Source organism: Capricornis sumatraensis, chromosome 6 (assembly GCF_032405125.1).
Source record: "Capricornis sumatraensis isolate serow.1 chromosome 6, serow.2, whole genome shotgun sequence".
Classification (NCBI taxonomy): Eukaryota; Metazoa; Chordata; class Mammalia; order Artiodactyla; family Bovidae; genus Capricornis; species Capricornis sumatraensis.
Genome location: NC_091074.1, coordinates 25730428 through 25756358, shown reverse-complemented (window position 1 = coordinate 25756358; position 25931 = coordinate 25730428).

Genomic DNA, 25931 nt, shown 5'->3' with positions numbered 1-25931 from the left:
AGTCTGACACTGTTTCCACTGTTTCCCCATCTATTTCCCATGAAGTGATGGGACCACATGCCATGATCATCGTTTTCTGAATGGTGAGTTTTAAGTCAACTTTTTCACTCTCCTCTTTCACTTTCATCAAGAGGCTTTTTAGTTCCTTTTCACTTTCTGCCATAAGGGTGGTGTCATCTGCATATCTGAGGTTATTGATATTTCTCCTGGCAATCTTGATTCCAACTTGTGTTTCTTCCAGTCCAGCGTTTCTCATGATGTACTCTGCGTTCAAGTTAAATAAGCAGGGTGACAATATACAGCCTTGATGTACTCCTTTTCCTATTTGGAACCAGTCTGTTGTTCCATGTCCAGTTCTAACTGTTGCTTCCTGGCCTGCATACAGATTTCTCAAGAGGCAGGTCAGGTGGTCTGGTATTTCTATCTCTTTCAGAATTTCCCACAGTTTATTGTGATCCACACAGTCAAAGGCTTTGGCATAGTCAATAAACCAGAAATACATGTTTTTCTGGAACTCTCTTGCTTTTTTGATAATCCAGCAGATGTTGGCAATTTGATCTCTGGTTCCTCCGCCTTTTCTAAAACCAGCTTGAACATCAGGAAGTTCATGGTTCACGTATTGCTGAAGCCTGGCTTGGAGAATTTTGAGCATTACTTTACTAGCATGTGAGATGAGTGCAATTGTGCAGTAGTTTGAGCATTCTTTGGCATTGCCTTTCTTGGGATTGGAATGAAAATTGACCTTTTCCAGTCCTGTGGCCACTGATGAGTTTTCCAAATTTGCTGGCATATTGAGTGCAGCACTTTCACAGCATTATCTTTCAGGATTTGAAATAGCTCTACTGGAATTCCATCACCTCCACTGGCTTTGTTCACAGTGATGCTTTCTAAGGCCCACTTGACTTCACATTCCAGGATGTCTGGCTCTTGGTGAGTGATCACACCATCGTGATTATCTGGGTCGTGAAGATCTTTTTTGTACAGTTCTTCTGTGTATCCTTGCCACCTCTTCTTAATATCTTCTGCTTCTGTTAGGTCCAGACCATTTCTGTCCTTTATCGAGCCCATCTTTGCATGAAATGTTCCCTTGGTATATCTGATTTTTTGAAGAGATCTCTAGTCTTTCCCATTCTGTTCTTTTCCTCTATTTCTTTGCATTGATCTCTGAAGAAGGCTTTCTTACCTCTTCTTGCTATTCTTTGGAACTCTGCATTCAGATGCTTATATCTTTCCTCTTCTCCTTTGCTTTTTGCTTCTCTTCTTTCCACAGCTATTGTAAGGCCTCCTCAGACAGCCATTTTGCTTTTTTGCATTATTTAATATGACTGCAACTGGGTATGCCAAAAGGAGAACCAAGACCAAAAAGGCTGGCAAGGAAGCGAAGGAGAACAGAAAGGCAATCTGAAGCTAGAGACTTCATCCCCAATACAGATGCACCCCAATTAAATCACATACCCACACCCATAGGCACATACCTAAGAGAATGAGCCGGGCCCTTTTCCAGTCTAGCTCACTCTCCCTCTTTCTCTCTCTCCTCATTTTATATATCTCTGGATACCCATAATACAGGACTACACCAGGAGTAATCATCCTATTCACCTAAGTAGCCCAAATAAATAAATAAATCATGCATTCCTAAAGGTAAATAGATGCTTATAACTGATTTGTGAATACCATATTAAATTCTGATAAGAAGAAGAGGTTCAGGGAAAAGAATCAACAAAAATCCAGCCCCTTCTATGCATCAAGCACTGTTTCAGACACTCAACAGGTATGTTAAATCTTTTCATTCTCATAGCAGCTATATGAACAAGCTATTAAATCTCTCCATTTCACAGAAAAAGATACTGGGCTTACTATCAGAGATGTTAAGTAACTTCCCCAAGGTGACCCAGTTAATAGTAAGATTTAGATTTGAACCTAGATCTCTCTGGCTCCACCATGAATTCCAGCAATGACTATTCACTCAGTTTTAAGCACTTCGCCTGACAGATTTCACTGAATTTGATCCCATTTCCCCTTGACATTTTTAAAATTTTTTTATTTATTTATTCTTCGTTGCTGTCCGGGCTTTCCCTGGTTGCGGCAAGCAGGCTTCTCATTGCGGAGGCTTCTCTTCTTGTGGAGCACGGGCTCTAGGGCATTCGGGCTTCGGTAGCTGCAGGCTGTAGCTGCAGGCTGTAGCTCACAGGCTCTACAGCACAGGTTTAGTAGTTGTGGTGTACAGACTTAGTTGCTATGAGGCATGTGAGGTCTTCCTGGACCAGGGATCAAACCTGTGCCTCCTGCACGGGCAGGCAGATTCTCTACCCCTGAGCCACCAGGGAAGACCCTCCTTTTGACACCTGACATTGGACCTTTCTTATGACCAGGGGCATAGCAACTAAGAGCCAAGAGATTGGCAGACCCAGTGGAGAAAGGCTGACGCTAAATTCATTTGCTATAAATAAAAGACGCCATGAAGAAGATCTGTACGAGCTACTCTACTAGGGACTTCTTTAAGAATAAGTGTTTTACTATGAAAAGAGAAGTTTAGACTCTTGAGCATCCTGCAAATAGAAAACTAATTTGCCTTATCAATTTTTGTCCACTGTGCTTGATCCTTGGGATAATCTGTGAGCCACTGTATCAGTCTCACTTATATTGTAGTCTTTTATCATATGGATGCAAGATATATTTCTTGCTGTCAAAACTAATCAAAGCATCTAAAAAACCAAAGCAACCTTATTTACTTCCTCAGAGATCAGAGCAAATGTCCTACTGGTATTTTTTTTTTTAATATTAAGTTGAATTTTTTTGGCTGCACATCAAGGCACTTAAATTAAGAACAATATATCTTCATTTCAAATGTCGGTTGATATCCCTTAAATGTTTGCTTTAAAAAAATGAATTCAGGTTTAAAGCTGGCAATAATTGGCACTGTATTATTAACAATTTAAATCAAAGTTTAATGCTTTTGACATCATAAAGACATGGATCTCACGTTATAATAACCTTTTGCAAATGAATAGTAAACTAAACATAAGCTTCCAAGACAGTTAATCCTGAAAGGTATGACACAGACGAGAGTAGTTAAATATAGCAATTATTGATATATGCTCTCATTCCAATACAGGAGAGGGATAGAGGTTGTTTAATTTTAATAATGTCCCCAGAGGTTGACTTTGCTCGTAACATTTATAAAATATTGAAAGACAAGAAATAGTACAGATGTGAATTCAACCTTTTTTTTTTTGTCAAGTTGCCCTTGAAAGCAGCTGCCATAAATCTTGGATGAAGCCAAATAAGGCTGATGATTTTGATCTTCAATTCATTCTTTTCTATCCTTCAAAAGGTAAATGATCCTGATGGAATTAGAGCTGAGCAGAATGGCTTTCTTCTGTGATATGCATAGCCAATGATGCGCGCTGCCATCATTAGCAACGTGGAGCCAGTTGCCTCGTGTGGCTGTGCCTGTGCACTCAGGCTTGAAGGCGCTTTTGAGAGAGACACTTAAACATCAAGCTCAGAAGCTTTCCGATTCTCCTCCGCTTCCCCCTTCCTCTGACTTCTCCCTTCTGTGTCGTCTCAGCAGAAAGCCAAAGTGTGAGCTGAATGTTTGAGAATCAAGCACAGAACTCGGCCACCCACTCCTGGGTTGGTATTTGAAAAAGTCTCAGCCGAGGATGTTTTGAGGTTTTTGTTTTTTTTTTTTAGTCTGAATCTGAAAAAAGCACGACCAAAGTTGTAGGAGAAATTGGATTTAAGGCAGTTCACAGCTTCCCTTACGGAAAATACCAGGGTCTCTCCCACTGAAACATGTAAATCAGATGAATCCTTTTCCATCCCTATGGTAAAACAATGTGATTTTCCTAAGTCCCACTCAGCTATACAGAAGACAGCATAGCCTATCATTAGGGATGACAAAAAATGTATTTGTGTGGGTTTGCAACTCTGCTTCAGACCACAAGGCAAACCCAGTTAAAACAACCACAGAGAGAATCATCTATCTTCATAAATTCACTTGCAAAGAGAAATTCATCATGTTTACTGTCTTTAAGAAAGGAGCAAGTCTTATAATAAAATGTTCTCTGGTCCAGATTCTTTGTATTTATAGGGTCCTTTTCCTTCTGCCTTTCACAGAGCATGGCACATTCTAACTGCAGGCTGTACCCTCATTAACATAACGTAATAAATAAGTTATGTGTCTTGAAATGAAGAAAGTGCTTGGAGAGGAGGAGGAAAGGGCGACCCGTCCCTGGTAAGTGATTTCCTAGAAGAGCTTCCAGCATGAGAAATTGCAGAGCTGAGCATTTTGAACCAAAATGCAAAAAAAAAAAAAAAAAAAAGACAAAGGGCCTTTGTTAAGATAGACCCCACCCTTTCCTCCTTCCACATTCTCAAATCACAGAGAATTGTGGAAATTTGTTCATTCACTCAACAAACACTGAGCACTACTATGTGCCAGGCGTTACTAACAGAAGAATATAAAAATAGTGAAATGGCTCAGGAACAATGTTGTTTGTTTGTTATACTTTGAAACATTGTCGCTATTGTCTGCGGGCCCCCTCAGTTCAGTTCAGTTCAGCTCAGTTCAGTCGCTCAGTCGTGTCCGACTCTGCGACCCCATGAATCGCAGCCTGCCAGGCCTCCCTGTCCATCACCAACTCCCAGAGTTCACTCAGGTTCACGTTCATCAAGTCAGTGATGCCATCCAGCCATCTCATCCTTTGTCGTCCCCTTCTCCTCCTGCCCCCAGTCCTTCCCAGCATCAAAGTCTTTTCCAATGAGTCAACTCTTCGCATGAGGTGGCCAAAGTACTGGAGTCTCAGCTTGAGCATCATCCCCCAGCATAACAGGAAACTGATCACTTTTCTAAGAGAAACCTGCCAGAACCGGCTTTTAGGCTCATTGGTGCTGTTTTTCTCCCTCCTTTCCAGGGTCATAGAAAAGTGAGAGCCAATGCAATAAGCCCAGCTAGGAGCCACAGAAGTTCAAGGGCTGGAAGAATGTCTCTGAGCCACGGTGGTCTTTGAGCACTTTTATGGCCTGTTTGTCAGAAGATTTCTGGGGTGTCTGTTAGCTTTGTCCTTTAAATCATGTAATCCCTCCTGCTCATGGGCTAGGAAATTTATATCACATTCATTTTATTACCTAGCTTTAAATGATTTTCTAGGAGGAATATTTTTGAACCCAGTTTCTTTTATTTCTTTTTGGTGTCACAGATTTCAAATGGGAAAAAGACTAAATTCTGGAAATTAGTGGGATAGAGTAAGCCCTCTGAAGTCCAACTGCCTGGATTTTGAATTCTGTCTCTATCTTTTATTAGCTCTGAGACCTTGGGGAAGTTATTTAACCTATGATAGCTCACTTTTTTAACCTGTAAATTGCAGTTCCAATCCCTACCTCACAGACTTATGATGAGGACTCAAGAAGATAAAACATTTGGACGAATGCCTAGCACGTATAGCTCACAATAAACAAAAACTGTCATTACAGACTGTTAAATTTAAATTTGGGGTGTTCCCAGGTGGTGCGAGTGGTAAAGAACCTGCCTCCCAATGCAGGAGACATAAGAAACTCAGGTTCAGTCCCTGGGTTGGGAAGATCCCCTGGCAGAGGGCATGGCAACTCGGTGGCCTACGGCCCATAGGATTGCCAAGAGTGGACGCGACGGGAGCAGCTTACAGCACAGCACAAATTTAAATTTAGTTCCCAATAGGAAAAAAAGCTGGACTATTTGAAACCATCGAGGAGAAAAAATAAAAGAATACTAGGAGCAAGGAACAGATTAAGAACAAATGTGGCAAATAAATTTCATTTCACTGTATGATAGGGTTAGAAACTGGAGGATCTGAAGAGCCTATGAATAATAGTACCTAGAGCTCCCTAAGTGGTTTGCTGTGGTCTCTGACAACTAGGGTAACCATAATACTTTTCAGCCAAACTAGAATACTTCTGAGAACAAAAGGAGGTACTGCTTAATTAGGGCTAAACAACAAGCATAAAGCAGGTAAACCAGTCACTCCTGGAAGACAAACCAGCTCAGATGGTCATCCTATCTATAATACCCTTTAGATGACAAGGCAATGAGCTTGGGTGGTTGGTTAGACTGACTCATGTCTAGTTAAACAGTCATACCCCAAAGGAGAGGATCTGCAGAATTCCCTAGGGCTCTGCCCACCCCGTTGTCTCTTCACCACTTTTATCAATGACCTGGATAAAGATACAGACAGCATATTAATCAAGTTTACAGATAGCATGGACTGGGACAGAATAGCTAATATAAGAGATGTCAGAACTCAGGTCCAAAATGATCTTTAAGCTGGAACATTAATGCAAAGCCAAATCAATAAAATTGTAAAGAAATGAATGCCAACTCCTACTTTTAGATTCAAAACAATTAATTGCACAAATGGGATGCACAAAAGGTTTGCAACCCTCTGTATGAATGTTTAAAAATGTGTGCAGGTTTTGATTGACCACAAGCTTAATATGACCATTTAAAAAGCTGCCAGGTTAGAGTATATATGCCGTGCCTTTTCCCAGAGAGTTGTAATAGATCTAATAGACTAAAAAAATAAACAAATAAGCAAAACTTATAGTCATAATATAAGGCAGCTGGTGAAGGGATTCTTGCATTGAGGAGGTGGGACCAGATGACCCCCTTGGTCTCTTCCTATATTAAACTGCTCTGAATTTTAGGACTAGGAGCTTCCCAAAAGGCAGAGCCTAGCTTATGTAAGTACTTAATTGTTTGAACAATAAGTGGTTGGATTTTAAAAAGCAAATAATGAAGGGCTGAACATAAATCTATAGTCTCCCATCTTCCCTAAAGGATATTTTTGCCATCACCATTAGAAAAAGTCTTCTTCATAAAAAGAAAAATGTTAGAGGGGACTTTAGCCGACTTCTGCTTAAAATGTCCCCTGAACCTGATATAATTCAATCCAAGTGTTCTTCTCAATGGAATCAAAAGTTCAATTCTCTCACAAATTACAAACGAATGTAACTATTTCCCCTCTACAGAGAATCTCTTTTACCAAGTGAACCAGCACTTGGTATTAGGAAAGCTAATGTTTCGGTTGTATTGCTTTTTAGAATTTAAAGCACTGATGACCAAACATACACACTTCCCTTGGAATATCGAGACAGGGTCACACAGACACTTCCCCAGTGAGTTAGTTATTGTAGTTGTAAAAACCAAACCCTCTGCAGCCTACAGTAACACTGATTTAAGGCCCCATTCTCTGAGCGCACAATATAAATCCTTCCAGCCAAATGTCCACTGATCTGGAACTAGAATCCACAAGACAATCATCCTCAAAGAATCTTATAGTGAAACTAATGTAATGCAATAAATTTAAAAGACCAGCTTGCTTTTCCCTTCTTCTGCCACAGTGGGAAAAAAAAAACTGCAAAAAGACATGAAGCGATAATATTGCAAAATGGAACCAGATCAGTAATATGTGCATTTTTAAAGTTCCATAATTTGGATATTGAATTTCATGTTTTTTCTTCCCCAGCTGTTTTTCAAGAGTGTTGTAAAACTGCACAAGTGGCTAAGACCCCCATATCCATGCTCCTATTGTGTATGGTACAATATTGATATCAAATAATATCGAATACCCATCAGAATGCAATTTCTTGGGTTTAGCTACCATTCAGCACTGTTAAACTCTGCAAATGCCGTACTGACAACTGACTGATCTGAATCCAGTTGCTTAATTTTAACTGAGCATCAGCGCAGTCCTTTTTCTGCCTAATCTTTATTTCCTTTCTTTCTTTCTCTTCCTTTTCTTTTACTTTTTAAAATTCTGGCCAAAAATAAAGAGAAGTGCTTTAATCCTTTACTTACCTTTAGGTAAAATGTTCAGTTATCTCAGGCAAACAATAAGTCATAAAGTAGACACAGTGATTCAGGCAGTAATCCATGGGCACATAGATCATCCTGCAAGGGTACATTAATCATCGCGCTTAAAGACAGGGCAAGTGGCGTGACATCTTTTCAATTGTGTCTGTTGCAACTCAGCGACATTAAAGTATTTTTAATCTGGACCATTTGCACAAACAGTATTTTAATCTAGGAACATTTCAAACCACACCCTGCACAAAATAAAAGCAGCACCAGAAAAGAACTATTCCTGCATACAAAAATTTTTGATAGTTAAGAAATCAATAGGAATCATTTCCAAAATAATTCAACCCTGAAAATAAAAATGCTCCATGACAAAACCCAATGTCAGCTACCCTTAAGCAATAGGATCTTGACCAAGTTACTTAACCTTTCCAGCTCTCAATCTACTTATCCATTAAATGTGAACAACTGGGTCAACCCCATGACACGCTAGTAAGGAGTACTAGTTATACATGCAAAGTCCCCAGTAACATGCATCGTGTATACTAGACATTCAAAATTCATCCCAGTTATTGCAGTTTTTATCTGAAGACGCTTCTTATGCTTTTGATATGCTTACAGGGGGTTCTGATTCAGCAACAGAGACTATAAACAAGGATAGCTGAGGACACCAGAAGCTCCTTCATATATGCGAAGGGTGACTCCAGGTAACAGCCTCTACCCCCTCTCACTAAAGTACCCTTGTCTTTTCACAGTGGAATCTAAGACTGAATGCCAGCACCTGGTACTTGCTACAAAGTCTTCTAGTAAATAAAACGTTACTTCTCCCCCACAGAAAATTTGGGAGCCCTTGATTCACTCTATGCCAAACAGGTTGTTGGTTGCAAACATAAACATATCGGGAATCATGTAGCTCCAGGATATCAATAGATGACTAACCCCTTTGTATGGAGGGATCCTGTAACTGTGTAGACACAGCCTATTGTAAACATTCTAGTAAAGATAATGAGGTTCCTTTAAATAGTTCTTTTTACGTGGCAAAATACTTCATTGCTTCCATTGTCTCCTTAAATTATAGCACTGTAGTTTTTAAAGCTAGTGAGTTCATAAGTGACAGAGTTTTACTACCATTCTGGCTAGAATCCCAGGCTTGGGGACAATCCCCAATTCTTTGGTATAATCAGAAGGCTTTTGTGGCTCCTAATTATATGAAACCATATTTGTTATCTTCTAAATCTGACTTGGAACAAGTCGAGGTGATACAAGGCTGAAAACTGGCCAGTCATTTATTTGTTGAAGCACAAGTTACATCATTTAAAAAAATTTTTTTATTGAAGGATAGTTGATGTACAATTTTATACCAATCTCTGTTGTATAGCAAAGTGACTCAGTCATGCACATATATACAATCTTCTTCTTATATTCTTTTCCATTATGGCTTATCCTAAGAGACTGGTTATAACTCCATGTGCTATATAGTAGGAATTTGTTGTTTATCCATTCTAAATGCAACAGTTTGCATCTACCAACCCCAAATTCCTAGTCCACCCCTCTCCCTCCCCCTCACACTCCTCGGCAACCACAAGTCTGAGTTCTACGTCTGAGTGTCATTTCTGTTTTGTAGATAGGTTTATGTGCCATATTTTAGATTCCACATACAGGTGGTATCATATGGTCTTTGTCTTTCTCTTTCTGATTTATTTCACTTAATATGATAATTTCTAGTTTCATCCATGTTGTTGCAAATGGCATCATTTCATTCATTTTTATGACTGAGTAGTATTTCATTGTATATATGTACCATATCTTCTTTATCCATTCATCTATTGATGGACATGTTTTGGCTATTGTGAATAATACTGCTGTGAACATAGGTGTTGTATGTATCCTTTTGAATTATAGTTTTGTCCAGGTAGATACCCAGGGGTGGAATTGATGGATCATATGGTAATTCTATTTTTACTTTTCTGAGGAACCTCCATTCTGTTTTCCACAGTGGCTGCACCAACTTACATTCCCACCAACAGGGTAGGAGGGTTCTCTTTTTTTCCACACCCTCCCCAGCATTTGTTATTTATAGAATTTTTGATGATGGCCATTCTGCCTGGTGTTAGGTGATACCTAATTAGAGTTTTGACTTGCATTTCTCTAATAATTAGTGTTGTCGAGCATCTTTTCATGTGCCACTGATCATATGTATGCCTTCTTTCTTAATAGAAATATCTATTAAGGTCTTCTGCCCATTTTTAATAGGGTTGTTTTTTGTTGTTGAGTGGCATGAGCTGCTTGTATATTTTGAAGATTAAGCTCTTCTCAGTTGCATCATTTGCAACTATTTTCTCCTGTTCTATAGGTGGTTTTTTGGTTTGTTTTCTTTTGTTGTTGTTTTTTGTTTGCTTGTTACAGTTTCCTTTGCTGTGTAAGCCATCTCACTTTTAAGTCTCAAAGCCTAGAAGAGGTGGAAAGCACAGCCATACCCTGACTTTGGAGGATTCTGGTGCGACAAGCACTTAGTCACTGACTAAGAGAAGACTTTGCAGATACTGAGAATAGTCACTACTTGGAGAAGTGAGAACAGCTGGGTAGGACTAAAGAGAACAAAGCTTGCTGTTTGGGGATGGGTGGATTCTAAAAAGAGTATCCAATAGAAAGGTGAAATGAAATACGGTTACAACATGGTTAGCACAATGCTTAACAAAGAGTAACTACTCAATAAACAAGAGTGATGATGATAGTGACAGTCATACTCTGCCTAACAGACTCTCATGCTCCAAAGGCTTCCATGTATAAAAACTACTTTTGATTTATTTCTGTGTGTCAATATCTACTTCAGTGGCTAGGAGACAGAAAAGGCTCAATTATCATTTGAGTTGAACTGACCAGAAATGAACACAGAATTGCCACTGATAAGGAATTAAGAAAAGGGAAAGGCCAGAAGAAGAAAAAGCAAAGAGCTCATGGTTGAAATCTAGGTGTATAAAAACAAAGTGGAAAAGGTAAACATCAGGCCACAGTTGAGGAATCTTCTAGGAAAACACTGCCCACCAGGTAACTAAACATTCCCTCTGCTGAGCTCCACAGACCACATTCACCCAAAATCAACATGAAATAAATGATTGTTTCAAAACATGGACCTCTTCGCGTTTCAAAATCTAAAATAAATTTTCACAAGTAGGATGAGTCTTAGTATTATAGCTAAATAGAAAATTTTAAAAGGGAAGGCAGGTAGGCATTCAAGAATGTACAACAGAGTCTGCTTCCCTGAGGCTGGCAATTGTAACTGACAAGCAAGGGAAGAAAGGGTGCCCTGCCCTAATCAATTCTGAATAACACTTCCCATTATTAACAAAAATGACAATCACTTATATGTCTCTAGGGTTGACTATGTCCCAAGCTATGTGCATATCTCAGCAACCCAATGAGGCAGATGTTATATTACCATCTTAACTTACACTTACTCCTTGGAAGGAAAGTTATGGCCAATCTAGACAGCATATTAAAAACCAGAGACATTACTTTGCCAACAAAGGTCCATCTAATCAAGGCTATGGTTTTTCCAGTAGTCATGTATGGATGTGAGAGTTGGGACTATAAGGAAAGCTGAGTGCCAAAGAATTGATGCTTTTGAACTGTGGTGTTGGAGAAGACTCTTGAGAGTCACTTGGACTGCAAGGAGATCCAACCAGTCCATCCTAAAGGAGATCAGTCCTGAATATTCACTGGAAGGACTGATGATGAAGCTGAAACTCCAATACTTTGGCCACCTGATGCGAAGAGCTGACTCATTTGAAAAGACCCTGATGCTGGGAAAGATTGAAGGCAGGAAGAAAACGGAACAACAGAGGATGAGATGGTTGGATGGCATCACTGACTCAATGGACAGGAATTTGGGTAAACTCTGGGAGCTGGGGATGGACAGGGAGGCCCGGCGTGCTGCGGTTCATGGGGTCGCAAAGAGTCGGACATGACTGAGCAACTGAACTGAACTGAGTGAGGAAACTGAAGCTTAAGTTAAGTAATTTCTCACAGAACTAGGGAGAAGAGTCATGTTTTGACTCAAGTTTGCCTAACTTGAGAGTGAATCTTAGTCATTCCCACAAACTAGCCAACTGTGATTATTCTGTAACACAATGTACTCAGAGATTCTACTATACCCTAATTTTTCCACTGTTCCATAGGCATTGCATTTGACCATAGGTTTTTAACTTGAGACTAGGAAAATCCCATGGATAGAGGAGCCTGGTAGGCTGTAGTCCATGGGGTCGGTAAGAGTCGGACACGACTGACACTTTTCCTTTTCACTTTCATGCATTGGAGAAGGAAATGGCAACCCACTCCAGTGTTCTTGCCTGGAGAATCCCAGGGACGGGGGAGCCTGGTGGGCTGCTGTCTATGGTGTCGCACAGAGTCAGACATGACTGAAGCGACTTAGCAGCAGCAGCAGCAGCAGCAGGGACTCCAGAAAGCAATTGTTTCAGAGAATATGAGAATTCTCTAAAATCAAAAATGAGATGGCATGAATGTTTTGTTAAGTGCATATTTCTGGGGAGAGGAAGGTTTACTGTGACAGCAGTTCTCAAGAGGGCTTATGGCCCAAAAACACGTTAAGAATGACTGCATTAAACTATGCATTCAATACAGGAGGCTCAGTCTCTATTATTCTGTTATGATAATGTCTCTCTGGAAATTAGTAAGGTTACATAAACACTAAGCAGGTATGGATGATGAATCTGACTAAATTTAAGTCTATTACCATTGTCCTAGTAATTTTGAATTTAAAAGGACAGATGAACATGAGAAAAAGAAAGAACAAAGTGGTAAATGTTTTTCAAAGAAAAAGAGATACTATTCAAGATAAACCAGCTTTGTTAACTATTCTTAAAATATTGTGAATATTCTAGAGAAGAGAACAGTCTCACTTGTCCATTTCAATGCATTTTCCCATGTATGCAAAGAACTGTTTGCGTGCGTGCATGCGTGCATGCGTGCTCATTCACTCAATCATATCTGACTCTTTGCAACCCTTTGGACTGTAGAACACCAGGCTCCTGTATCCATGGGATTTTTCAGACAAGAATACTGGAGTGGGTTGCCATTTCCTACTCCACGGGATTTTCCCAATCCAGCAATCAAACCCACATCTCTTCCATCTCCTACATTGCAGAAGGATTCTTTACATGCTGAGCCATCAGGGGAGCCCAGAGAACTGATTAACTAACCAAGCAAATACAAAGACAGGAAGTGCTCTAGTGCTGCACCAATAGAATCCCAGCTCTCAGCACAGAACCTAAAAGGATCCAGCTCACAATAGCTGGTAGAGCAACAGACCCATCCCAGAGATCTGCCCAGGGTTTCTACTGATGCTATGGAGTGTGGGCAGTGGAGAACTGTGGTCAGTAAGGGCAACAATCCTTTTTAACACCTGCTTTCTCCCTGGTGAGATTCAACTGCCCCACCCAACTGCCCATCTCTCTCTCTCCAAAAGTTACCAGGTATAGGTCACTGGAGACATTTTTTTCTTCCTGGACTTTTTGTCATGTAGATGTAATATTTTTCACTGATACTTCCTTGCTGGTCCTTTTCAACTTTCAATTTTCCTTTGGTAAAAGCATTTTTGCACACACAAACACACACACACAACTAGCAACCACACAAATATAGAGACAGACCCAAACACATGTCTACCACAGCACAGCCTGTATACCATGTTAGTGACTAGGGAATAAATTCTGTGGCTTAAACTGCTTGTCTAATTCAGCTTCTCAATGGTACCCTGTCTCTCACTTGCTTTAACACATTTGCCTCTGCAGAAAAATTATTTTCCTTTAAGGAAATCAAGAGTTTTCTCCAGAGGCATGTAGTCAACTGTCTTTTCTTTTTTCCTTTAAGAAAAAAAAAAAAAGGCTAGGCATAAACATTTTAGTTATTATTTTATTTGGGATCAAGAGTTGTTGGGTTTTCTTCCCCATTGAAAAAATAAGATAAAGTGATATGACCTTTCCAATCTTATACCAACCTTGAGGTCCTGAGTTCAACCTCTCTCCAAAAAGAAAAATGTCAGGGCTGAAATACATCCAATTTCACCTAATTTTCTGTGCCTCTGTCTTCAAGAAGATGGACTGAGATGGCTCACCACACAGAATGGGCACAACTTACTTGAGAAAATAAAAACTGCGAGCCTGCGGGTTAAGAAACTGTACCATTCTGCGGCAGGTTCTAGGCCCTCTGCACAATTAATTTACAGCTTACCCAGGCCCGTTGTGTAATTACACAGAGCACTCTCTCTATTGGCAAGATCCATCGATCCTTTTCCAGCACCCAGTAAATAAGGACGGTGAGTAAGCAGTGTTTTCTGCTCCCGGAACAGTAAAGGACTAATTAGTTGCATTTGCAGATTAATGACTTTCAACTAGAAAGGGTGAATGCAAAAGGATAAGCCACAGCCACCATGACAGAAGGCAAATAAAAGTATTTATAAGGGCAGAAGGAGGGGGTAGGGGCCAGGAAGGGCCATCAATTGCTTCTGGCCTCTGCACTGTGGACACATTCCAATGAGGGCGGGAATTCCACCAGCCTAAGAGGTTTCCGCAAAGGCAAGACATGAAAGGCATCCGTTGATGGGTACAAGGACAGCCATGAGGGGAGGCAGAGAAAAGAATTCTCTGCAGAAAGAGCAACGGGGATCAAGGAACCTCCCTCTCCTCTCACCCCAGCCAGCCTTTGCCATCTCTTTGTCAGAGCAGCTTTCACTTTCAACTTGCTCTCCTGCCCTGTCTCTCACCCTCATCTATATAAAGGTTGACTTGATAGCTCGTGAGGAAACTTCCTAGCAAGTATTAAAAAATAATGTTTAAATTCTGTTTATTCCCATTTCCTGAAATAGCATTATGCCTCTGAGTTTGTCTCATTATTTTTAATCCTATCTCCCACATAAGTGCAAAGGTACTATTTTATTCCTAGACATATTAGGTTAGTCAAAGCAGAGGTCTTTACTTCACTCATAAAGTAAAAAGACAGTGTGAAGCTGGGGATAGATAGCAGGATAGAGATCACTGGTTCCCAGACTTTGGGATTTCATTAACTAGAAATATTTTAAATAAAAGTGGGGAGATGCTGTAGGATTTGAGATTTTCTATAACCCCAAGTAATCCACTGAAAACAATTTGCATTAACCATAATACCTATTATATAAAAGAAAAGGTGTTTTAAAACTAAATAAGAAAAGACAATCTCAGAAAATGAGAAAGATTTTTATTTTAAATGCATTTAGTTTGATGAAAAATATACTACCATCTCATGATACTTCTCATTTCTCCAACAAGGATAAGCTTTCTGACCAGAGGCTAGTCTACTGGTGTTGAGCTCTCGTTAAACTATGAGCCAGGATTACCAGTCTGGGAATGTAAATATCACTTCTCTGGGCCAGCCTTTCCTGATCCAAACCCCATCTCCATGCCTGGGGTTACGATCCTTGTAAATTTTCACTGTAATGTACTTTTCTTGCATTTGTACCCTTAAAAATTGCCATAAACGTATTTTTATTTGCTGTTATTCCCTCTTTGTTGGTCCATACTCTGCCCCCAGGGCCTACTTTTCTTACCTATAATATGCAATAGTAGACTTTTTTTTAAAAAAACTAGGTAAGATCAGGTGACCTTTGGTAAATAATTTAATCGAGTTGTTTTTTCCTCCTCAAGGTGGTTTTGGGGATCAAATCAGATAACATATGTTAAAGAGCTATGTCAGCTATAAAATTCTATGTAGCTGCCATTTACCAAAAAGAACAATGGATGAACAAAAGTCTTCTCTTTCTTCAAATTATATTTCTCCACCTAAACAAATCTGTTAATTGCCTTTCACATAAGTCATGTCAGCCCCAAATTCTAGTCCACAAAAATGATTCCATCAGGATGATTATACATGAAATAAGCTCCACTCAGCAAAAGACTATACTCCTTGCCACTTAATGAACATTCCTGAGCATTTGCAATTTGCTAAGCTCTTTTATGGGGCTTCCTTGATGGCTCAGCAGTAAAGAATTCGCCTCTAGTGCAGGAGACTCAGGAGGCACAGGTTCGATCCCTGGGTTGGGAAGATCCCCTGGAGGAAGGCATGGCAACCCACTCCAGCATTCTTGCCTGGAGAACCCCAAGGACAGAGGAGCCTGATGGGCTACAGTCCATGGGGGTGCAAAGAGTCAGACACAACTGAAGCGACTGAGCACAAGGGCACTTTTACACAATATCACTCACGTTAAATTATTCCAAAGAAGATAACTCAGCTATATATCTTTTTAACTGGGGGGAAATTGCTTTACAGTGTTGTGTTGGTTTCTGTCATACAATAGCACAAAGCAGTCATAATTATACATATATCATCTCCCTCTCGAGCCTCTCTCCTCTTCCTCCATCCCACCCCTCTAGGTCATCACAGAGTACCAGGCTGAGTACTGGTGCCACAGCCAGTGGTACTGGTACACAGGCTCCCTGTGTCATGTAAACTTTCATTAAAAGAGAATATCACCCCATTCTTCAATCTACACTTGATTGTCTTTCTGCTGTAGATACCTTGATCCTTCTAATCAAATCATTTCTCCTTGTTTTATAACATTCCTCCCAGCATTGGTATTCTTCATAAAGACCAATTTTTTCCTAAACTGATGCTGTATATGAAAATTAAAAACTTGAAGCTCTTCAAGTTCAATTCCACAACTGCTGACTGCTATAAAAGAAAAACTGCACTGTATCAGTTAAACAGGTAAGTAAAGACTTTATTCAAAACTGTTACAATAGGAGAAAGACATTAAATTCAACTCCTTTAAAAACAAGGCGGGAGGGATTTTTAAAGCTGGGCTGAGTTAATGGAAGGACGCTGGAGAACTTAAGCTTGGAAGAGTGGTCAACGGGACAGGCCATTTGTGCTTAATTGTCCTCAGAAGTGTTAGATTCCTACCCCCACCACACCACTCAGACACTGGGAGATAAGGGCTCTAACTTTCTTGATGATTACATTTCAAAGGGATGGTTCCCAGTTCCTTAAGAAAGACAGTCTAAAGATAATGATATTTTCTTTTCTTCCCCAAATACAATTATAAGCCATGTATCTGTTTGGCAGTGATATAGCATTACTCCAGGGTCTTTTCCATCCTACCCAAATCCCTCTGCCCCTATTACTAATCTTCATCCTTTTGAAATGTTTGCCCACCAATATTCCATCAAATTTATGAGTAGCCTACTGTTTTAAGTGTCAGCTTTCTTTGGTGTTTTTTTTTTCTGTCACTTGCAAATCCAGTTCGTCCAGGTCTCAGAATTACTTGAGTCCTGTCTCTCACCACAGCACTCTTTGCCGCACTTTAAATGCCCCTCATCTCCCTTTTATTACATTTAATCACATGGTAAATTTAAAAGATGAGTCCAGATAAAGAAGGCTCATTAACTTTAATGGGTCACTTTTTATATTTGGGTGAAAGGCCTTAAACCCTTGTAAATTAGGCTGGGATTTATAAACCATGACAAACGTGATGACAAATACTGATTTCCTAGTAAATTCCTTCAACACACTACATCCCCATGCATGATGAATTGGTAGTGTTCCTTTCTGTTATTATTTACACAAATGACTCTGACACTGTCTCGATACATGGGCAATATACTTAAACCCATGACAGATCTCACAGATGAAGATAGAGCCATATATTTCCTTTATTTGACTTCTACTAAAATCAAAAGGACAAAAGCACAGCAAAACCTGACTATAATACATATATGCACGCAGGCACAGAGAATTAAAAACATACTTTCTACCCTGTTTAAAAAAATAAAAGCAGATCAATTTGAGACAAATTCCGAGTTTCCCACATAACCGCTCAAATTACCGACACTGTGTGGTTCTATTTCCCAAATTATACCCCTGTGGTAAGATTCCTCTTCAAGAAAACTATAGAGATCAATCAGCTACAGCCATCACCCCTTAATCCCGCTGTTAGACTTTAAGAATTTTCTGCCACCAGTGAGTTATTGCTTGACAAGTGTTTAAATATTATACATTATGAAATTTAAATAAGAAATTATTTACACAGGAATATAAAAATAAGCATATTACCAATTATATAGTTCCCTGAACACTTAATCATGCAGCCAAGTGGAAAACCCTTCAGAAAATCTGTCCTCTACCATTTCCCCATAATGAAGCGTGCCTCAAAAAATACTCATTGAATCTCTGCAGCCACATTTCAAGCACCTAATCTCACCCTGCAGTGCACTCTGCCACTTTTTGTCATCCAAACAAAACACAAGTAAATGATGGAGAAGCTGAGCTTAAACCCTTTAAATATTTACTGGCGAAGACTACTCTTAGTAATACACGCGGTAGTGTTAGACGCAATTTCATCCTCGAGTGGCTGGCAGACAATTTGGGCAGGCTTACTGAGAAGTGGAGGATCTTTCCTTGCTTTACCTTTGAGGAGAAGCCATCCCCTTATCTTCAGTGAATTAGTTTAAGAACTTTCCCCGTTCGTCCGCTGTATCAGCAAATCAGTCAGGCCTGATGAATTGACGGCCCACTTAACCCGGCTCTGTTAGCTAGTGGGAGAGAAGGCACAGGAGGCTGCCTCTGTGGAACTGGGGTCCCCTCCCCCTCACCAGGCCCTGAGGAATGTGAGTCCCAGTCAGGCAGCGTCCCCTCATTTCCCAAAAGGAAGTTGGTGCAATTTGCTGGACAGAAAACCAACTTGATTAAGGTGTCATTTTCTTTCACAACAGGGGTCTGAGCCTCTGTGAACAGGAGACATGCTTCTTAACCATGCCTGAGGCTGCCTTTAAAAATGGAACCGTTTCCCAGGTCAGGTGAGTCAGAGGCAGAGGCCTCCGACTGCAGGTGGTGGTGGAAGCCTTCTCCCTTGCCGGGCTTTTATTGAAAGTCAGAAAGAATTTAAAGTCCCCGGGAAATGTGATTCTCATTCTTACAAAGTGAGATAAATCCATACACACTAACATGAAAAGGTATCAAGAATGTAAAAAGACAAAGAAAATCCCATCTATATTTTTAATCTGTGTAGTATGTGTAGATGTAATTATGTGTGTGCATTTTTTATATATTTATATGTACAGCTTCCCCGGTGACTCACTCTGTAAAGAATCCGCCTGCAATGCAGGAGACCTGGGTTCGATCCCTGGGTTGGGAAGATCCCCTGGAGGAGGGCATGGCTACCCACTAGTATTCTTGACTAGAGAATCCCCTTGGACAGAGGAGCCTGGCAGGCTACAGGCCATGGGGTTGCAAAGAGTCAGACATGGCTGAGCAACTAAGCACAAGAGTGAGTAAGTGAGTGAGTGTGTGTCTGTGTGTGTGTGTCTGTCTGTCTGTCTGTCTGTCTATACAAAGAAAAACTCCAAATGGATCTGGTTTCAACTATTATCAGTGGTTACCTTGAGGCATAAGATTCAGAAAATAAAGAGAAGACCAGGAATTGGCTATGACTTTTTGCACCATTAGAATTTTTACAGCAAGCATAATGGCCATCATCATTTTTGAGTGTAAATAAAGAAATAATTTGCCCCTGTTTACTTAATAGATTATCACACTGGCCAATTTAAGCATTAGGGCTCAATGCTAAACTGCAGATGGGAAAGGCAGAACCTAATCTCCTTCTCAGTTTACAGCCAACAGTTAATCTGACCAGAGTAGTTACAGAACAGATTGTAGACCTTCCCAGGAGCCGCCACGTGGGATTTTTGAGATCTCATTCTGAATCTTTTCATGAATGTTCTGATATCATTACAGACCCAGCTCTGCATGCTTTATGGCTAATGAATTAAACGCATTTAGAGCTTGATCTTATTCCTCTTTTTCAAAGCATGTTTTCTCAAACACATCCATGCTTTACGTAGTATTAGCCTCTTTACGGCTTTGTGTAAAAAATATTTAAATAGTATTTTGTTGAGATTTTTTAAGGTATATAAGAAAGGCAGGTTAAATTCCCTAGTTCCAATTCTTCTTCTAACACACAACCCCTCTAGATATCAGAAAGACCTGCCCGTTGCTTTTCTGAAAGAAGAGGAAGGCCCATCATTCCATAATTACTCTCTTGCATAGATTGGCACAATATCGGAGCTAACACAGAGTACATAAAAGACCATGGTATAACATCTCTGCTGCTGTAAATTGAAATAATAAACTTTGGCAAACTCGAAGGACAACAGATTCAATTTGACCGTTCTCTCAAAGCAGACTGAGAACAACAGAAGGAAGCTGACTAAATAGGATTAGAATCTATTTTATTTGATTATTACATCACTAGATGAGGCAAGATGTAATGCAATTTCCCCAAATTGTTAATTCAGCATTCACAAAATAATGGTAGAAATCAAATTTTATATCCTACATTCAAAATCACTGATTTTCAAGCTGAAAGAGAATTTTCTAACTTCTTTTAGCTTCAAGAACTCTTTCTTAAAGCAAATAGTAGGGCCAAAGTCCAATGTGTAAAACAGGAAAGGGAAGCTTGCTCTCTCCCATGGGAGAGCAAGGGTTGTAAAATTGTGCCTACTTTTCCCACGTTCCAGACCTTCTGCAAGAACCTTTGGAGAATTTCCAGGTCTACTACAGAGCACCATTTGGAAAATGACCAATCCAGGCCATCACCTTCGTTTAAAACATGCAAATGTTAACTCTAAAGATTTCTAGCTAAAGATAAACTTAGGGAAAGGGGAGGAAAGGGAAACCACATTCAGACAAAGATGCCTATTTGGAGAGCAGTAGTAGATGCATCCTGTAAGGGGATTGAGTGATACTTGTTAACTTTGACCATTTGTTACATGCCAAAAATAGCGCTAAATTCTTCACTAGCAAGCATTCACACAACTGATTTTTATCAGCTCCCCATGAGGCAGATATTATTATCATGACCACTAAACAAATGAACATATTTAGGCTCTTAGATGATCAGAGGTTAGGCTCACACAACTCAGAAATAGAGCTAATTCAAACCCGGGCAACCCGTGTTACATGGCATTGTGTCTACCACTGTGTTCCTTTAACTGCTGCCCACCTCCCTCTCCATCACCACTCATTTTTTATTTTGTCCCATTACTTTACCCCTTTACTTTACTGGTTTCACCGCACACTATGCACATAGCTATGTACATCTACTATTGGAACTAATATCCTACTCAATATGTCTGTAAAGACTGCCAACGCTACAGTCCCTATTTTAATCAATCCAGTCAACAAAGACTACTTCTATTAAGAGTAAGATCCTCAGATCCAAAAAAATGACCAAATGAGACAGAATAGCACACATTCTGAAAGATAAGATAAAAGTCAAAGTGGGCTTGAAAACCAGAATACACAGCTCCTAAGAGGCAAAAAAAAAAAAAAAAAAAAAAAAGCTGGAGCATTTGGGACAAAACCAGACCTGAATAAATACAAGATGGAAAGAGAGAGCCAAGGACCAAGTCACAAGTAATTCTGGCAGGAATCAGAGTAGACAAATTGAATGTGAGTCAGCAATGAAGTACTGTCATCAGGAATGTGAGGAAAATGAACACAGAATGCCCTGAGAGGAGTGTGATCCCCAAGGACTGCAAAATAAACCTTCCAATGTCCCATTCATCAACTCACACCTTAGATCCATCCTGTGTCTAGCAGTGGCCATGATACTTTTTAAATAATGGAGAGAAAAGGATTAAGGCCAAAAAAGGCAGAATTGACTAGAAAGAAGAAAAAAGGTTTTTTGGAGGAAGATTAAAAGATGTTGAATTATTTAACCTACATGAGATGGTATTAAGAGTACCACAGAAAGGGGTGTGGGGAGTTCCCAACTGTATAAAACATCCCTATATAAGAATGCTGACCCCCTGCTCTCTGTTTACATTAAAGAAATCACTCATTGGTTCACTGAACAAGCGCTTACCAAGAACACCTACTGTGTTTTAGGGACGCAAACATGGAAAATGTGTCTAATTTGTGCCATGGAAGGAATCTGCAATTCAGTGGAGAGCTAGAGATGTAAACACATAATTATCATTTCAGTGGGACAGATGATCACAGAGGCATATGCAGACCACAGCACAACGGTGGGAGTGGTAAAAAATGCTCGTGCTGTGAGGCTGGGGCCAGGGGTGGCACTGAGCAGAGTCTTGAAGAAAGAGGAGGAGATTTTTCAGAATTCAAGGAAGGGAAGAACACTCCGGGCACAGGGAAGAGTATGTGCAAAGGCACAAAAACGGGAACTCGTGGAGAACATTTATGGAATTTTAACTAGTGCACCGAAGCTGGGTATATAAGAGAAGAAGACCAGAAACTAAGCCAAAGGCACCAACTGGGGCAAGATAATAGAGATGAATTTATGTCAGCTAGTAAGCTGGGTTTACATCTAGCTAGTTACAACATCCTGCTACAAAACTGAAATACTTCGTAGTAGCAATCGGAACAGGCTCGCTGGTTGCCACCCTCCGCTCCAGATGTAACTTCCCTGCACTGACTTTCAGAGCTCCTCACAGCTCAAGGGTAGTTGTGGGAAAACATTCATATATCTTTTTGAAGCCTTGAGAATACAACAAGAAGTATAGTTAAAAATAAGCAGAGTATGTGGGCTGATGAGCTGAGGTCAGTGAGTCCTGCATGATCAATGGGAAAACTAGAGGTGTGGACTTAGGAACGCCAAGTCAGCACAGATTAGACCACTTCTTGTGCACGCACTGACTGTTTCTCTGATGTTCCTGCCGGGATCTTTGCTCCCAGTCATCTGGGACCCTTGGTACAGAAAATAACATAGATGTTCAAAGAAAAACATGAACTGGGGATGTTACTAGGAACATGGGAAACTTATGTTATCTAAAAAACCAGACACTTTCTGCATACCAATAGCTCAATAAAAGCAATGTGGAAGTGGTCAGCGGGGCTCTTGATCCTAGAGGTCTTGAGTCCCCCAGTCCCATCTTTAAAAACTTTAATTCTGTCTCTAGTTCCTTTCTTCCAAACTGCATTGACCACTTTCAGTCCTTACCTGCTGCACTGGCCACAGCAGGTAGTGACTGGAACTGAGACCTCTCCTTTCCAGTTCTTTCACCAGTGGCCATTTTGATGCCATCATGGTTGTTTACAGCATTCAATATCATCCTTGCTAACATTTTGGGAGTTTCTCCTTAGGTGAAGGGGAAATGCGGAAGAGTTTCAAACAAAGATGTCACGTGATCAGAATGATATGAAAATTTTTTGAGGATCCTTGATTGCAAAGTAACCAGAAAAGAGTGAAGCTTCTCTCCATGGAGAGATCTAATAAGACGCACAGCTTCTTGTTTGGAAGGATAAACCATTTCAATGCTGGTCATCCTGCGTATGGATGACTTGGGGGAGATGACTGAAGAGTCTGCACTTCATTTGCGAGACTGTTCCATTGGCAAACACCATGAAAATGTTCTATGCTTTTTCCTCTCACCTGTTTAAAGGAGATGAGAAGTGTAGAAGAGATGGCTGGGGACTGTGCTCTTTGAGTGACAACCTCTATCTCATAACTTTGTTATTATTGTTCAGCTGCTAAGCTGCTAAGCTCTTTGAGACCCCATGGACTGCAGCATGCCAGGCTTCTCTGTTCTTCACTGTCTCCTGCAGTTTGCTCAAACTCATGTCCGTTGAGTCAATGATGCCATCCAACCATCCCATCTTCTGTCATCCCCTTCTCCTCCTGCCTTCAATCTTTCCCAGCATTAGGGTCTTTTCCAACGAGTCGGCTCTTTGCATCAGGTAGCCAAAGTACTGGAGCTTCAGTTTCAGTCCTTCCAATGAATATTCAGAACTGATTTCCTTTAGGATTGACTGGTTTGATCTCAGTCCAAGGGACTCTCAAGAGTCTTCTCCAAAACCACAGTTCAAAAGCATCAGTTCTTTAGTGCTCAGCCTTCTTTATGGTCCAACTCTCACATCCATACATGACTACTGGAAAAACCATAGCTTTGACTAGATGGACCTTTGTTGGCAAAGTAATGTCTCTGCTTTTTAATATGTTGTCTAGGGTCATAGCTTTTCTTCCAAGGAGCAATCATCTTTTAATTTCATGGCTGCAGTCACCATCCACAGTGATTTTGGAGCCCAAGAAAAGAAAACCTGTCACTGCTTCCACTTTTTCTCCTTCTATTTGCCATAAAGTGATGGAAGCATGATTTTAGTTTGTTTGTTTTTTTCTTAATGTTGAGTTTTAAGCCAGCCTTTTCACTCTCTTATTTCACCCTCCTCAAGAGGCTCTTTAGTTCCTCTTCACTTTCTGCCATTAGAGTGGTATCATGTATATTTGAGGTTGTTGACGTTTCTCCCAGCAATCTTGATTCCAGCTGGTGATTCATCCAGCCTGATTTTCACATGATGTACTCTGCACAAGAAGTTAAATAAGCAGGGTGATAATATACAGCCTTGATATACTCCTTTCCCAATTTGGAACCAGTCTGTTATTCCATGTCCACCTCTTTGCTTCTGACCTGTATACAGATTTCTCAGGAGACAGGTGAGTGGTCTGATATCCCTACCAGTTTAAGAATTTTCCATAGTTTGTTGTGATACACACAGTCAAAGGCTTTAGCATAGTCAATAAGCTGGAGGCATAAGCATCGCTTTATGTTGAAATTCTTTTCACGCTGCTGTGGCAGGTAACCCCTGACAGCAAGTAATCCCAGGCTGGGGCCTCTCCTCCCACGGTGCTCCACACCACTGCCCTCTCCTCACCAGAGACAGCAGGCAGGCTGAAGCACGGGCCCAACTTAACACTTCAGGAGTCATGAGGGCAAGCGGGCAGGAGCTGCCAAGGAGGAAGAGAGAACTCCAAGGTCATGCAGCAAACCAGGTCACTGAAGAGGATCAGAATCCACACTTCAGCTTTGAGTCTCACCACTTAAGCACTGTCCAAATGCACTGTTAGTCACTCAGTCGTTCACCTACAAATCCAATCATTTCCAAATGATATTGTAAAACAATGTTAAAACTCAGCTTTTTCTTTGGAAAAAGAAAAAATTGTACTCCTTGGTCAATCATGTAGCCCCAGCCCTGAACTCTCCCTGCTCATTTTTCTCATCTTTAAATTACCTGCTGATCTACTACTGTGCAAGCATTTTCCTCCTCATTTACTGAAGCTGCCACTTTCTTTTCTTCTTCTTTTTTTTTCTCTTAATGCTCACCTAATTAACAGTCAAGCAGCTCTGCATACAAAATCTCCATGCTTTAACATTTTCCTTCTGATTAGAAGTTTACAGAGCGAGCTATTGAGGTTCAAAAAAATTTGTCTTCCAAGAATTTTATCTGCTCAAACATCACACCATCCGTTCTGAACAAGGACAGTGCAAACAGCAGCCTCTAAAATCCCCAGAGACTGGGAGACCTCTGCTCCCTACCATGATCACTGGATATTTCGGGAGTCGGCTCCTTTAAGGCCACACTGTGGCCAGACAAGCTTGACCACAGGTAACACACCAGAACCATTCAGAAAAAGCCTATTCAACTAATCTCTTTTTAATTGTGCTATCCTCAAGAGTTTTTCAAAAGCCATGCTTTCAAACTTTTATTAACTCACCGAACAATCATTTGTTGAGCACCTACAAGATGCTAGACACTGCACTAGGTGCAAGAATATCATGGTGAACAGAAGATGGAGTCCTTTACCTCAGTGAGTTTACTGTCTATAACAGCAGCTCCTAACTTTGGTTGCATATTGAAATCATCCAGGGAGTTCTGACAATTACCAGTGCCCAGCCAGCCCCAGATGAATAAAATCAAAACCTCCCGAGGCGAGGAATAGTTTTTAAAGGTCCCCAAGTGACTCCAAAGTGTAACCAAGGTTGAGAACTAGACATATCCGTCAAATAATCATACAAATCATGATTTGTATCATACAAATCACACAGATTATAGCGTGCTGCAGTCCATGGGGTCCCAAAGAGTCAGACGCGACTGAGCGACTGAACTGAATCATACAAATAGATGTAAAACTGTAATATTAATAAAAGCCATAAAGAATTAGTCACACTTTGAGAAGGCTTTCATGCCACTCATTTATACATGCAGCCAAGATTTGCTGAGCCCCTGCTGCTTGCCAGAAACTACAAATGTA